Source organism: Musca domestica, unplaced genomic scaffold (assembly GCF_030504385.1).
Source record: "Musca domestica strain aabys unplaced genomic scaffold, Musca_domestica.polishedcontigs.V.1.1 6, whole genome shotgun sequence".
In the NCBI taxonomy this organism is placed as follows: Eukaryota; Metazoa; Arthropoda; class Insecta; order Diptera; family Muscidae; genus Musca; species Musca domestica.
This window is the reverse complement of record NW_026712363.1, coordinates 1,608,021-1,621,977: the sequence shown is the minus strand read 5'-3', so window position 1 is coordinate 1,621,977 and position 13,957 is coordinate 1,608,021. Positions and strand designations below refer to the sequence as shown.

Genomic DNA, 13,957 nt, shown 5'->3' with positions numbered 1-13,957 from the left:
GGATCTTGGTTTGTTAGACGTTCAAACCGAAGTACTGTATGAGCTAATTAGATTATTTGACGTAGGGAGATTGAATGAAGGAAGATAAGGTATAGGTGATGAATTATTGGACGTTGAATCAAGAATTGGCGCGGAAGGGGTGTTTGATAATGATGTACCATAGAGCCATTTTCAGAGCGTTTTTCTTTGTCTACATTCCTAGCCGACTTTCGACGCTTCGGAGATGATTGTGGTGAATTCATATACTCTAACAGCTTATAATTTTCAAATAATTTACCTTAATCATTTATTCGATTAGAAAGTTTAGCCAAATCTTCTAGAATCTGCAGAAAAGTTTGTTTTTGCGATTGGAAAAATCGGTAAAAACTCACTCAAATTTTTCTGCAACCCGCACAGCACCAGTGAAGTCCCTTGTTGTTCGAAATGGCATCCGCAACAAGCCCCAAAATGTCAATACATTTAAGATGGCAATTTTCGTAACATAACCAGCATGTTACCATTTTTTCTTCTGATTTTATTTTGCAATTTTTGTTATAAGTGAATATTTGTACGTGAAAATGAATTTTGGGATAAAATATTGAGAAAAAATTCTTAGATTGCGTTACAAAACCATATTTTATTATGCAACCAAATGTTATTTATTGTAAAATATACCAATTCGGATTCACCCCTTATATGATTCAATGAATGCCACCCATTAATTCAAAAGGCAGAAACTCCCATAACAAGATGAATAATATTTTCTTTTATTTAGAATCCAACAACTAAACCATTTTAAAAATTCATTAGGGAACAATTCATAATATAAGTCTGAAACAGTCAACTTTTGTCATGAGTTATTAGGCCTCCTGCTGAACCACTCATTCCCACAGGTGCCATATCAGATTTGTTAGCCGATACAATATTTGGAACTTCTTCAGTTTCACCACTTGATCTATTTCTGAATTCTTGCATTTTTAATATAAGCATAGCAAATACTTGTCTGGAATAAACGCGTGGGTTGTCCACAAAGAACTAGAGCGTTTGCCAAATGTTCCACTCCACTCCCGAAATCCCCACGTGCTATAAGAGTTTCTCTCGTTTGAATTTCCTGCAGAAAATATCTAGAAGAAACGTAATAAATTGGTTAATAAATTTGTAATTTACGTCAAATTGTGTTACGTTTTTCTTCTCATAAGAAAAATTAGGAGCAAGGGTAAAATTAACAAACAAAAAATCAAAACAAGGAACAATAACAATCCATAGTGTTATTATAATTCGCTTAAGTACAACAGCTGATATTAGGTGCGTTTGAAAACTCAATAATTTGAACAAATTCTTTGCTTAGAAAAAAAATTAACTTTTATTCAGTATATTTATTTAACCTATTAGTCTTTGGATAATTCCTTACAGACTATATATGTACATAACTAATAATTGTATAATTAAAATTAAGAATTTCAAAACATTATTTTTTTACTTTTTATAGTATTAAGATCCATTGTAAAATCGATAAAATTATAAAATGCGTTAAAATCTTTTGACATTCTTGTTAAAGGGTCAGCATTTGCATAGCTCATTCTGGAGAATTGAGTTGCCAGTGGTGCATAGTGGCGGGTAGTACGTTGAGGAACATTGAAATTAATGTTGTTAACAAGAAAACCAGCAGAAATATCACCCATAATCACATTATAAAGAAATGAGACATTTAGCATTTTTCTACGGCTTTCCAGAGTTGGCAGTTTGAACAGTGAGAGTCTATCAGTGTATGGTGGAAGATTATCATATGAAAAGTTCAAACTTCGTAGACAGAACAGTAAGAATTGTTTTTGAACAGAATCGATGCGGACGCTGTGTGCTTTATAAATTGAATCCCATATGACCGAAGAGTATTCCAACATTGGATGAACAATTGACATGTATAAATTTTTTGGAACATAAGAATCCTTAAACTCCTTACTCCAACGTTTCACAAAACAAAGAACTGATTTTGCTTTGTTTATAGAAACAGAAATATGAGAATTAAAGTTAAGTTTACAATCCAATACAACTCCAAGATCAACAAATGTATCAACTTTTTTTTTCACCGAGGGTGTAACAAGTATCCAATAATTTTTTTCTTGTGACTCTCGTAAGTTTGCATTTCGAATAATTAATTTCCAGAAGATTAATATTGCACCAGTTAACAAACGAACTCAAATCATTTTGAAGCAACTTTTTCTTACATATTCCCGAAATGCTAAGAAATATTTTCACATCGTCGGCATACATCAAAAACTTTATAGATGAAGGTAGATCATTTATAAATAAAGAAAATAGGAGTGGTCCTAGATGACTTTCTTGTGGGACTCCAGAAGAAACCATACTCTTCGAGAGAGCATTTTTAAAACATACTTTTTGTGTTCTTCTTTGTAGATATGAAAAAATGCAGTTGGAACTTCTATTTGAAAATCCAATGTTTTCAAGTTTTAATCGTAATAATTTATGATTAACTTTATCGAATGCCTTGTTGAAATCCGTGTAAATTACATCAGTTTGCTTTCCTTGAAGAAATCCTCGATTTATAAATATAGTGAACTGAATGAGGTTTGTTGTTGTAGAACACTTACTCTGAAATCCGTGCTGATGGGGTAAAACAATAGAACTAACGCAATGGATAAGGTTTTTAGCAATCAGTTTTTCGAAAAGCTTTGAAATTACGCTTAATTTTGCTATCCCTCGGTAATTAGCCACGTTAGATTTATTTCCGTTTTTGAAAAGTGGAATGATATACGATGTTTTCCAAACATACAGCTTGAGTTATGGAAGCATTGAACAATATAGTAAGAGGATAAACAAAAACATCGGCGCACTTCCTCAGGATGCAACTCGGGATCTTATCCGGTCTAAAATCATAGCCATACTTTAAAGTTTTCAATCCATTTAAAACCATAGTGTTTAATAGTGAAAAAGATATTGATTGATTAGTGTTAATTTCGAAGGGGTAGTTATTGCAGTTAAATGTTTTAGTAGAATATGTTGTACTGAAGAAGTCTACAAACAAGTTAGACATAACGTTTTTATCACAGGATTCAGCATCTTCGTACTTTAAATTTAGTCGAAAATCAGTGGATTTGCGCTTCGAATTGACAAATTTGTAGAAAGACTTCGGATTCTGTTTGAAGTTGTTTTTGAGTTTGGTCAGATAATTTGAATAACAAATATTATACATAGTAGTATATTCAGACCGTGCTACAGAATATCTTCCGTAGTCAATGGAAGATCCTGCCTTTTTATATATATTATATTGTTTATTTTTCACATTTTTAGCCTTTGCCAAAGCTGTAGAGTTCCATGGCGGACTAGAAAGCTTCTTAATTACATGTTTCGGTAGCCTAGTATCAATGGGATCGTATAGCTTTTTGTAAAAATATCGTAACTGCTCAAAGTTTATTTTCGAAAAACATAAGGATTTCTCACTTTGGGTCACGGGTATGATTTGGTTTCCAGTAGGAAACAAAACATTAATTTTTATAGTTGGATGGTGCTGATCTTCGAGGAATGTTAAAGGATCAATTCGTTTAATGTAACATTTATCCACTTGATTTAAAAATATGAGGTCCAATAACTTATTATAGGTGTTACGGATACAATACCAAAATCAACAAGTGTATGTTAATTGGTGTATATTTTCAGGCAACAGGTATTTATCCCCAGGTAAAAAATTCCACAACATGTTTGGAATATCAAAATCGCATACATACATATATATATATATATATATATATATATATATATATATATATATATATATATATATATATATATATATATATATATATATATATATATATATATATATATATATATATATATATATATATATATATATATATATATACAAATTAGATCCTCTAGCTTAGTTTTTTTGCAAAAAAAAAAAATATATATAAATATATATATTTTTTTTGTTTTAATTTCGCTCTTCTTTTAAATTGAGTGCATGTTTAGGCGCACACTTTACAATTGTATTTATCCCCAGGTAAAAAATTCCACAACATGTTTGTATTTCAAAATCGCATACATATATATATATATACAAATTAGATCCTCTAGCTTAGTTTTTTTGCAAAACTGCTTTTAATGCATGGCTATGCTTTTCATAAATTATTTGCGGTGATGATGGAGCAATATATGAGCATGTTATGGACATTTTTTCAAATTGTTTTTGACTTCGACGGCAAGGAACTCAATATTTAGAGAAGAATCAATATCCAGTAATTGGCATGAAAAGGTATTGGAGGCAGCTATAATCACTCCACCGTCGTTAGACCATTTCCAAACATCGTAAATTAGTAGTAGCAATCATTTGTTATTATTATTTAGGAATATATATATATATATATATATATATATATATATATATATATATATATATATATATATATATATATATATATATATATATATATATATATATATATATATATATATATATATATATATATATATATATACATATATATATATATATATATACAATGTTTGTACTTGTAAACTTACACCACTTCTTCTTTGAATTTTAAATTGCCAAGAAAATACTTTTTTTGAAATTATAATTTTTTCAGTTCTTGCATTTCTTTCAAAACCAAATATAAGTTTTGTTATTTTTTTACATAAATGTGCCTTTGTTTCAATTAAAAATACATAAACCACGCACATTAATTGGTGACCCCGCGTTTTAAACCGTTGAATACAAAAAAAAAAAAAACAAATACAAAACTAATGTAACAATGCCCAATTCCGCGGATAATTCGGATCAATTAGCAGATGGTCGGAATGAAAGCTCTCAAGCCCGTAATGTTGCTGCTTCTAGTGTCCACAAGCTGCCTCCATTCTGGAAAGAAAATCCAAAATTATGGTTTATGCAGGTTGCAATTTTTTTGCAATTTCTGGTATCACTCGCGATGATACCAAATTCCAATACGTTATAGCAAATATCGATTCAAATTTTCTTCCTCATATTTGTGATATTTTGGAATCCCCTCCTGCTGATGGTAGATTTGTTGCCGTTAAAAATCGCCTTATGGAAACTTTTTCCGAATCTCAGGAAACAAAACTCCGCAGACTGCTGAAAAGTCAAGAATGAGGAGATCAAAAACCATCGCATTTGCTTCAAGTTATGAAAAATCTTGCTTCTGGTCAATTAAATGATGCTGTTCTCAAGACGCTATTTTTGGAACAACTTCCAGAAGATGTTCGGTCTATTTTAACAATAAGTCAAGTAAGTGATTTGTCTTCGTTAGCTCTGCAAGCAGATAAGATCATGAGTCTACGTTCGCCACAACTTTATGAAGTAACTGCTGCAACTGGCAGTATTGATCTGACCAAAATATCCCGTCAAATTGAAGCTTTAGAAAAGAAGTTCAACAAATTTTCTAGAAACCGCTCTAAAACTCGTTCAGAGACAGGTAATAACAGCAAATCACGTAGCAGAAGTAAATCACGACGCAGAGACTGGTGTTGGTACCATAATCGGTTCGCTGAAAAGGCAACAAAGTGTGTGTCCCTATGCTCTTTCTCAAAAAACTAGAGGACCACTCGGAAGTTACGACAATTCCAGATGACAGTGGTATCTCGTGTCGCCTTTTTGTTAAAGATAAGCTTTCCAACAGAGATTTTTTAATTGACACCGGAGCCGACGTGTCTGTAATTCCTCCGAGTTTCAACACTTCAAAAACGTCAGACTGCGGTATTAAAATTTTTGCTGCTAATGGTTCTTCAATTCGTACTTTCGGTCAGAAAATTATGCATATAGATTTTAGATTACGGAGAAATTTTTCTTGGACCTTTATTACAGCAGATGTTACAAAACCCATTATTGGTTCTGATTTTTTAAAACATTTTCATCTTCTTCCTGATCTTAAGCGTAAAGCATTGATTGATGGCAAAACTGATCTGCAAGTTTCAGCGAAAGTTTCTAAATATCCGTCACTAGGCATAACAACATTGGTGAAAGATGACTCTGTGTACAATAAATTGTTAATGAAATATCCAGATGTCTATCAAGCCTCGACTCTTCCTGGTATTAAAACGGAACATGGAATATATCATCATATTGAAACGACTGGACCTCCCACGGCAAAACCACGGCGCTTAGATCAAAATCGTTTTCAAATTGCCAAAAAAGATTTTGAGTATATGATCGAACATGGAATTATTAGATCATCAAGTAGTAATTGGTCGAACCCTCTTCACATGGTTCCCAAGAAAAATGGTGAGTGGAGATGTGTTGGAGATTACCGATTTTTAAAAAAAATTACGGTACCTTATCGTTATCCAATACCTTTTATCACTAATGCCAACATTATATTTTCAAAATCGCCTGCTGAACATTTGAAGCGTCTAAAGATTGTTTTTGAGAGGTTCAAAAATATGGCATTGTCGTCAATCAATGTAAATGTTCTTTCGGTAATAGTGAAATTGATTTCCTTGGTTTCCGAATATTATCAACTGGAATGCAACCCATTCGAAGCAAAGTTGATGAAATTTAAAGTATCCCTAAGTCTTCGACTATAAAGGACTTACGACGCTTTCTCGGAAAGGTAAACTTTTATAGACGGTTTTTACCTAATGCAGCGACAGAACAAGCCCCACTAAACCAACTTCTCAAGAATGTGGTGAAAAATGATAAACGACCTGTTATTTGGACTAAGGAAGCGGAAAAATCATTTTCGCAATGTAAGTCAAGCTTATCAAATGCAGTGTTGTTATTTCATCCCGTTAGTGATGCTGAATTATCCATTAAAGTAGATGCATCAGATTTTGCTTTATGAGCTGTTTTGGAACAGAGAATCGATGGTGAGTTACAACCATTATCTTTCTTTACAAAGAAGCTAAACAAAACTCAGCAACGCTATACTACTTACGATCGAGAACTATTAGCGATTTATGAAGCTGTTAAGTATTTTCGGGACTACCTAGAAGGGCGTTCGTTTTCAATCTAAACTGATCGCAAGCCACTAATTTACGCTTTTTCTCAAAAGCCAGAAAAGGCAAGTCCTCGTCAACTTCGACAATTAAATTTTATTGGCCAATTTTCAACGGATTTAAGGTACATTAAGGGTAATGAAAACATTGTGGCAGATACATTCTCCCGTGTAGAATCATTATCATTATTGGATTTTGAGGAACTTTCAAAACTTCAAAAAAACGATCAAGAACTTCAAGATTTGTTGAAATCCGAAACATCAATGAATTTACAAGTCATTACAATTCCTGCCTCAAATACGAAGATATTTTGTGATGTCTCTTAAGCTAATAATCCAACACCATATGTTCCAGTTCAATTGCGAAAATCAGTATTTTACGATTTACACAATTTATCTCATCCTGGTTCAAGATCTTCCGTAAAACTTGTCACTGAACGTTATTGCTGGCCTTTTATGAAAAGAGATTGTGCACAATGGACAAAATCTTGTCAGGATTGTCAACGATCAAGAATAACTCGCCATACAAAAAGTTCAATCGGGACATTTCCATTATCATCGCGACGTTTTGCTGAGGTGCACTTAGATATAGTTGGCCCATTTCCTCTATCAGATGGTCATCGCTATATTCTTACCTGCATTGATCGATTTACCCGGTGGATGAAAGCAATACCAATGCCGAATATTACAGCTGAAACTGTGTCCCAAAGTTTCTTAAATGGCTGGGTATCTCGTTTCGGTTCTCCCGATATTGTTCACACAGACAGAGGACGCCAGTTCACATCGAATACTTTTCGGAATCTATTAAAGTTATTGGGAACTCGATTAAAACAGGAATAAGGAATGATCGTGTACTTAAACCTCTTGAACAAAAGTTTCATAGGCCTTACAGAGTGATCAAGAGATTTCCAAAATATTTTACTTTTCAAATCGGAAGCAAGACAGATAACATCACAATTGATCGACTTAAACCAGCATTTACAGAAATTGAACATTCAGAAATTGATTTAAGTCAAGAAATCACCCCTATCAAATCGAAAGAGAAATCTGTATCGTTTTCACTAGGAAGGGGGTAATGTAGGTGCACACTTTACAATGTTTGTACTTGTAAACTTACATCACTTCTTCTTTGAATTTTAAATTGCCAAGAAAATACTTTTTTTAAATTATAATTGTTTCAGTCCTTGTATTTCTTTTAAAACCAAATATAAGTTTTGTTAATTTTTTATATAAATGTGCCTTTGTTTCAAATTAATATACATAAACCTCGCACACATGTTTTAGTAGTTTTTTGGCAACTTTGACAGTGGTGTTGACTACCGAAACGTACATTTTAAATGTATTATCTATTTCTTCTTCGCACTTTAGGGAATTGTTAAGACTTACACGTATTCTGACATATTTTCTTGCACTTCATCCAGTTTGTATGTTTATATGGCAGATTTGTTCTCTTTTAATATTCCTTATTACCGCAAAGTCAATTTAGTTAGGACGTGTTTGCAAGTCTAAAGACCAGCAAGAAGGCTGACCGGTGGGTATAACATCCAGTGTAGTGGACGAAATTTAGTTTACAAGTTTTCTACCTTTGGGTGTAGAGAGTCTAGATCTACTGAAAGTGTTGTTAGGGTTACAATCGCCAGCTGCAATTAATTTTCTCTCAAGAAGTGAGAAGAAATGTGTGCTTTTATCTTTGTTTTTATTATGTCTTGGAGGACAAATGTTACCGACATGGCTTTATCATCGCGGCGGGTGTCTAGTGTCAGATATACTGTAACCGTTTATTTTAAAACAGTTTCTTGAAATGAAATTGAAAACTAAAACACCAAAAATGGAAAAACATAACGTGATTTACCAAATTGAATGTGGTGGTAATAATGAGGAAGGGTGTGGAAAATTATACGTCAGCACGACGAAAAACAATCATTTCTCAGTTTGAGTCACGAGTATGATTTGGTTTCCAGTAGGAAACGAAACATTAATTTTAATAGTTGGATGGTGCTGGTCTTCGGGGAATGTTAAAGGATCAATTCGTTTAATGTAACATTTATCCACTTGATTTACAAATATGACGTCCAATAACTTATTGTAGGTGTTACGGATACTATTTGTTTGAAAAATACCAAGATCAAAAAGTGTATGTTAATTGGTGCATATGTTCAGGCAACAGGTATTTACCCCAGGTAAAAAATTCCACAACATGTTTGGTATATCAAAATCGCATACATATATATATACAAATTAGATCCTCTGGCTTAGTTTTTTGCAAAACTGCTTTTAATGCATGGCTATGCTTTTCATAAATTATTTGCGGTGATGATGGAGCAATATATGAGCATGTTATGAACATTTTTTTCAAAACGGCAAGTAACTCAATATTTAGAGAAAAATCCAGATCCTGCAATTGGCATGAGAAGGTATTGGAGACAGCTATGATCACTCCACCGCCGTTGCTGCCACGGTCACGTCTAAAGATATTGTATTTATTTGACAGGATTTTAGAGTTTAAAATACGTTCATCTAACCAGGTCTCAGTCATTACTAAGATATGATGTTCAAAGTAAAATTGTCCACAAACAATTTCGATATTTTAGATCGAATACCACGTACAATTTGATAGGCAATAGATATTGTATCATTACTAAAAGTTCTTAGTTTTTTGAAAAGTTAACGGAGTTTTGTTGAATGTAATCATTATTATCAGGCATTTGTCTTTCTCTATATATGTATTCACGAACAATAGTATGTTTCGGCCAGAACTCAGGATCAATAAGACAAGTATACAAACATGATGCAATTGAACGTTATTGCGAAAAAATTAATTTGTGTATGAAAATATCATTAAATATTCCAATTTTAGATATGATGTAACGGTCAATTGTCTTAGTAGTGGTATGGGCAGGAAGTCTTGAAATGAAAATGCTCAACAGGGGTTACGTTATATGGAAAAGAAGGATTGACGACTGTTTCAGGATCTTGGTTTGTTAGACGTTCAAACCGAAGTACTGTATTAGATTATTTGACGTAAAGATATTGAATGAAGGAAGATTAGGTATAGGTGATGAATTATTGGAAGTTGAATCAAGAATTGGCGCGGAAGGGGTGTTTTTCTTTGTTTACATTCCTAGCCGACTTTCGACGCTTCGGGGATGATTGTGGTGAATTCATATACTCTAATTGTTGAATACTACAAAAATATCACTTTACTACACTCCTTAAGTATTTGGTATTCTAAGACAAAACAAAACGTAATGCAACTCGATAAAATTTTTTTGTCTACTTCTTCCCTCTTTTGTTTTGTTTCTTCTTATAGTGTGCATGTGGCGTCGTAGTGTAAATTAAAAGTAAATAAAAAATCTTTAAATCAATTAAAAAAAGTGTTACCTTTTGTAACTCTATATTCCAATACCAACAGCTTATAATTTTCAAATAATTTACCGTAACCATTTATTCGATTAGACAGTTTAGCCAAATCTTCTAGAATCTACAGAAAAGTTTGTTTTTGAGATTGGAAAAATCGGTAAAAGCTCCCTCAAATTTTTCTGTAACCCGACACACAATTTTCGTAACATAACCAGCATGTTATCGTTCTTTCGTCTGATTTTATTTTGCAATTTTTGTTTCAACAGGCCATTTTAGTACTATAGTTTTTACAATATGACGTACAGAAAAAAGTTATAAAATTTATTTGCGATGGAAACGGCGTAACGGGGATTTAAACAGGTTGATACGGCAAAACAGGGTGTTTTAGTGAAACAGGGTGATGTAGTGAAACAGGTTGATGTAGTGAAACAGGGTTGGGTTGATTTAATTTGAGCAATAATTTCCTCCATCATGAGGTAAAGAAAACTTAAAACTATAAATAAAAGGGCAAATATCAGCTCTATCAATATGCAATAGCAATATGCAGCTCAAGTTTTCATAATACAATTAAGTGGATAGAACCGTGTAATGACAATGTTCCACTAAAAGGGTTGTTATACTATATTGCTAGCCTTAAATGCCAAATTTAAAGCAATTTAAAATTTAAAAAAATTCGCCGGAATCGACAAAATACGGCATACCGAGCAGCATTGTGAACAACTCTTGTTTAGTAAAAACTCTTCGATTTTTTCGAAAATTTTCCCAGAGGTAGGTATTTTTTTTCTTGGGGGACGGACGCGGGACCCGATTTTTGACCATAAAAAGACCCCTACTAGTCCCGGATCCAATTACCCGATATAGACAATATAGGTAGCGTTGGAAAGCTTATGAAAATACCTGTCCAACAAGTGGTCATATGTAAGTGGTCAAGGTTCGGAAGTTATAGCCAATATATATATCGATTTTCTGGGTCTTGATTTCGATTTCGGGGTCTTGAACCCGGACTTTGGGGTCAAAAAATCTGGGGTCCCGGGTCCGTCCCCCAAGAAAAAATAGTTTCCCGGGATCAGGGTAAAAATACCTACCACTGGAAAAATTTTCTAACAAATTGAAGAGCTTTTACTAAACTAGAGTTAAGCCCAGCATTGTTATATGGACCCATATGAACAATGTTCTGACACCATTGGCATATTCGATTACAAACAAACTATATATACAGAATTTGAAACAAATCCGATAGATAATATGACCCATGTTGTCAAAATACATAATATCTAAAGGTATACTTACATGGGTGTTATAAGAATGCATGGACATATAAATACAAATGTTCTGCCACCGAAGTTAGAGCCCGTTACGATCTGCAAAAACGTACACAAGCCCCTCAGGCCGATTACAGCGAATATAGTATGCATAAGAAATGACTTAAATATTGTCCATCAATAAAAAGTATATTTAAATTATATCAGAAATAGTCTTATGTTCCATCATTCCAAAAATATATTTATGAGGATTCATTCAACAATTTCCCTTGGATAATTTGAAAAAAAAAATAGAAAACGAATGTGCTTGTACAAACACGTAAGATGAACCTGAAAAGAGTCAATAAGATGGTGAACCATAGGATTTTACCTGATGGATGATCAAAAAATAAATGCCATACCAAATATAAGGGACACCAATGAAAAAGCTAAGTAGCACACGACAATCTACATATGATCTAAATAAGTATCCAAAGAACCTAATCACATACGGAGTGAAATGAATGAATGAACCACTGGTTGGTGGCCAACTGTTAATAGGCATGATACTCTAACTTGTCCGTTAGAAAATGTGATTTAAGCTGCCCTCAGACACACCAACAGTTGGCCCAACTTGTGACAAGTTGGTACAACTATTGGTGCGTCTGATGGCTAGTTGTACAACTTTTTCGAAAGTTGGTTGAAGTTGGTTGGAAATATCAAAAATTTTTGATAATTTCGTAAGTTGGTCCAACTGTTGGTGCGTGCGCGGGAAAGTTGTACCAACTTCAGTGTTTTCTTCATTTATGTCTTGACTTTGGTGAAGCAGCACATACATAAGCTGTTGTCTTTCTTCTTCTTCCTCTAAAACTATATCAATTCCAAGTAGCGCAAGAGCATCCGAGTTCATGTTGACGCTTCAAAAATACTTTGTAAATAAAAAGTTGGTACACAGTTGTATGAAAAGTTGGTACGTGCGAGGAGACCGACCAACTTTTTCATACAACTTAAAAGTGACAAGTTGGGCCAACTGTTGGTGTGTCTGAGGGCAGCTTTAAATCGTCAATATGGTAATTGTACCAGTAGTCGGCACTTTTAGAATTTTCGATTTTTCAATCTTTCAACATTCTGAGTAAAATCTTTCAATTGCTAAGAAAAAAAGTTGTTCAGATTCCAAATTTTGTTTAGTTTTCGAAATAATAAACAAAAATTTAATTTGTTTTTATTAAATTGGCAAAATTTGCAATTTTACTAAAATAGTAGTTTTTTGCCAGTAGTCGGCACCATTTTCCAATGCTCGGCATGTCTATTTGCCAGTAGTCGGCATATGGTATTTCCGTAAAAAAAAAATATTTTGTATATTTTTTTATTTCAAATAGTATAAAACAATGCTATATTACTAATTCACAGTTTAATCCAGAATTTGAAATTAATTTCGTTTTTAAATAGTGTTTTATTTAATTATCATTACCTTCAGTAACGTATGGATTTTCAGTTAAAATAAAAATGAGATTTAATACAAAAATAAAAAAGTACCTTTCTTATATTTGGAATTTGTGAATTGATCTTTTTCCTTTAGATAACCAATATATTTTTTTAAATGTCACCGCTATCTAAAACGTCAAATAGCTGATTTAAAAAAACCTATTTAATTTAGAAAAGTTGGTCAAAAAGCACAAATAAAAGCAACTGCCAACTCAAAACTATTTTTTATTTGAGTAGTTTTTGGATTATTTTTTAATACTTTTCTCAAGTTTTGGTGAAATAGGTAAAAAATTATATTTTTATAGTAATCGGCACACACTGCCGACTACGGGCAAATCTCTTTTTTTCTGTTTCTAACGTCGGCATTAAATAATATAACAGAAAAATGCTTTATTATGTATGTTTTTCACGTTATAAAATGATCTTTAGAGTGTTATTTACTATTAATTTAATCGATATTTATTAATCGATTAAATCGATTATTAAGTTGACGCCACCACTATTTTTTTCTTTACAAACAAGCACTATCGCACGAGTTAATTCTTGTAGTAATCCGAGTATAAAAAAAAAACACAAGTTTATTCGTTGGTTGCTCAAAAATTACTCCTCTTTATTGAAAACAATAATTAAAAATGAAAGTTACGATTATAAACTTATTTAAAGTGAAAATTGCAATAACTGCATTTTGACAATTTATAAAATTACTAGTAATTCTATAGCTGGTGGCCTGTTTACAATTCTTTGAAATTTAAATATATGCTTATTTAACAATTCTTTTATTGAACAATTCTTTATTTTACAGTTCTTTTTCGGTCTGTTGAACTATTTAAAATTCTTACTAATTTTATATGTAGCAATTCATACGGTTATTGACTTATTAGCAATTCTTAATAATTTTTATTATTTATTTGCTTGATTTAACCT

At 32.5% G+C, this 13,957-nt stretch overlaps 1 long non-coding RNA gene across 1 annotated transcript; it reads right to left on the bottom strand.

Annotated features, from left to right (window-relative positions):
* Positions 1-717: 717 nt before the first annotated feature.
* Positions 718-12,666, bottom strand: LOC131805673 (uncharacterized). Its single transcript, XR_009343764.1, has 3 exons — positions 11,971-12,666; positions 11,598-11,899; positions 718-1,103 (listed from the first exon to the last, which is right to left on the bottom strand). It is a non-coding gene; the product is annotated as an uncharacterized LOC131805673 (long non-coding RNA).
* Between the last annotated feature and the right edge of the window lie 1,291 nt (positions 12,667-13,957).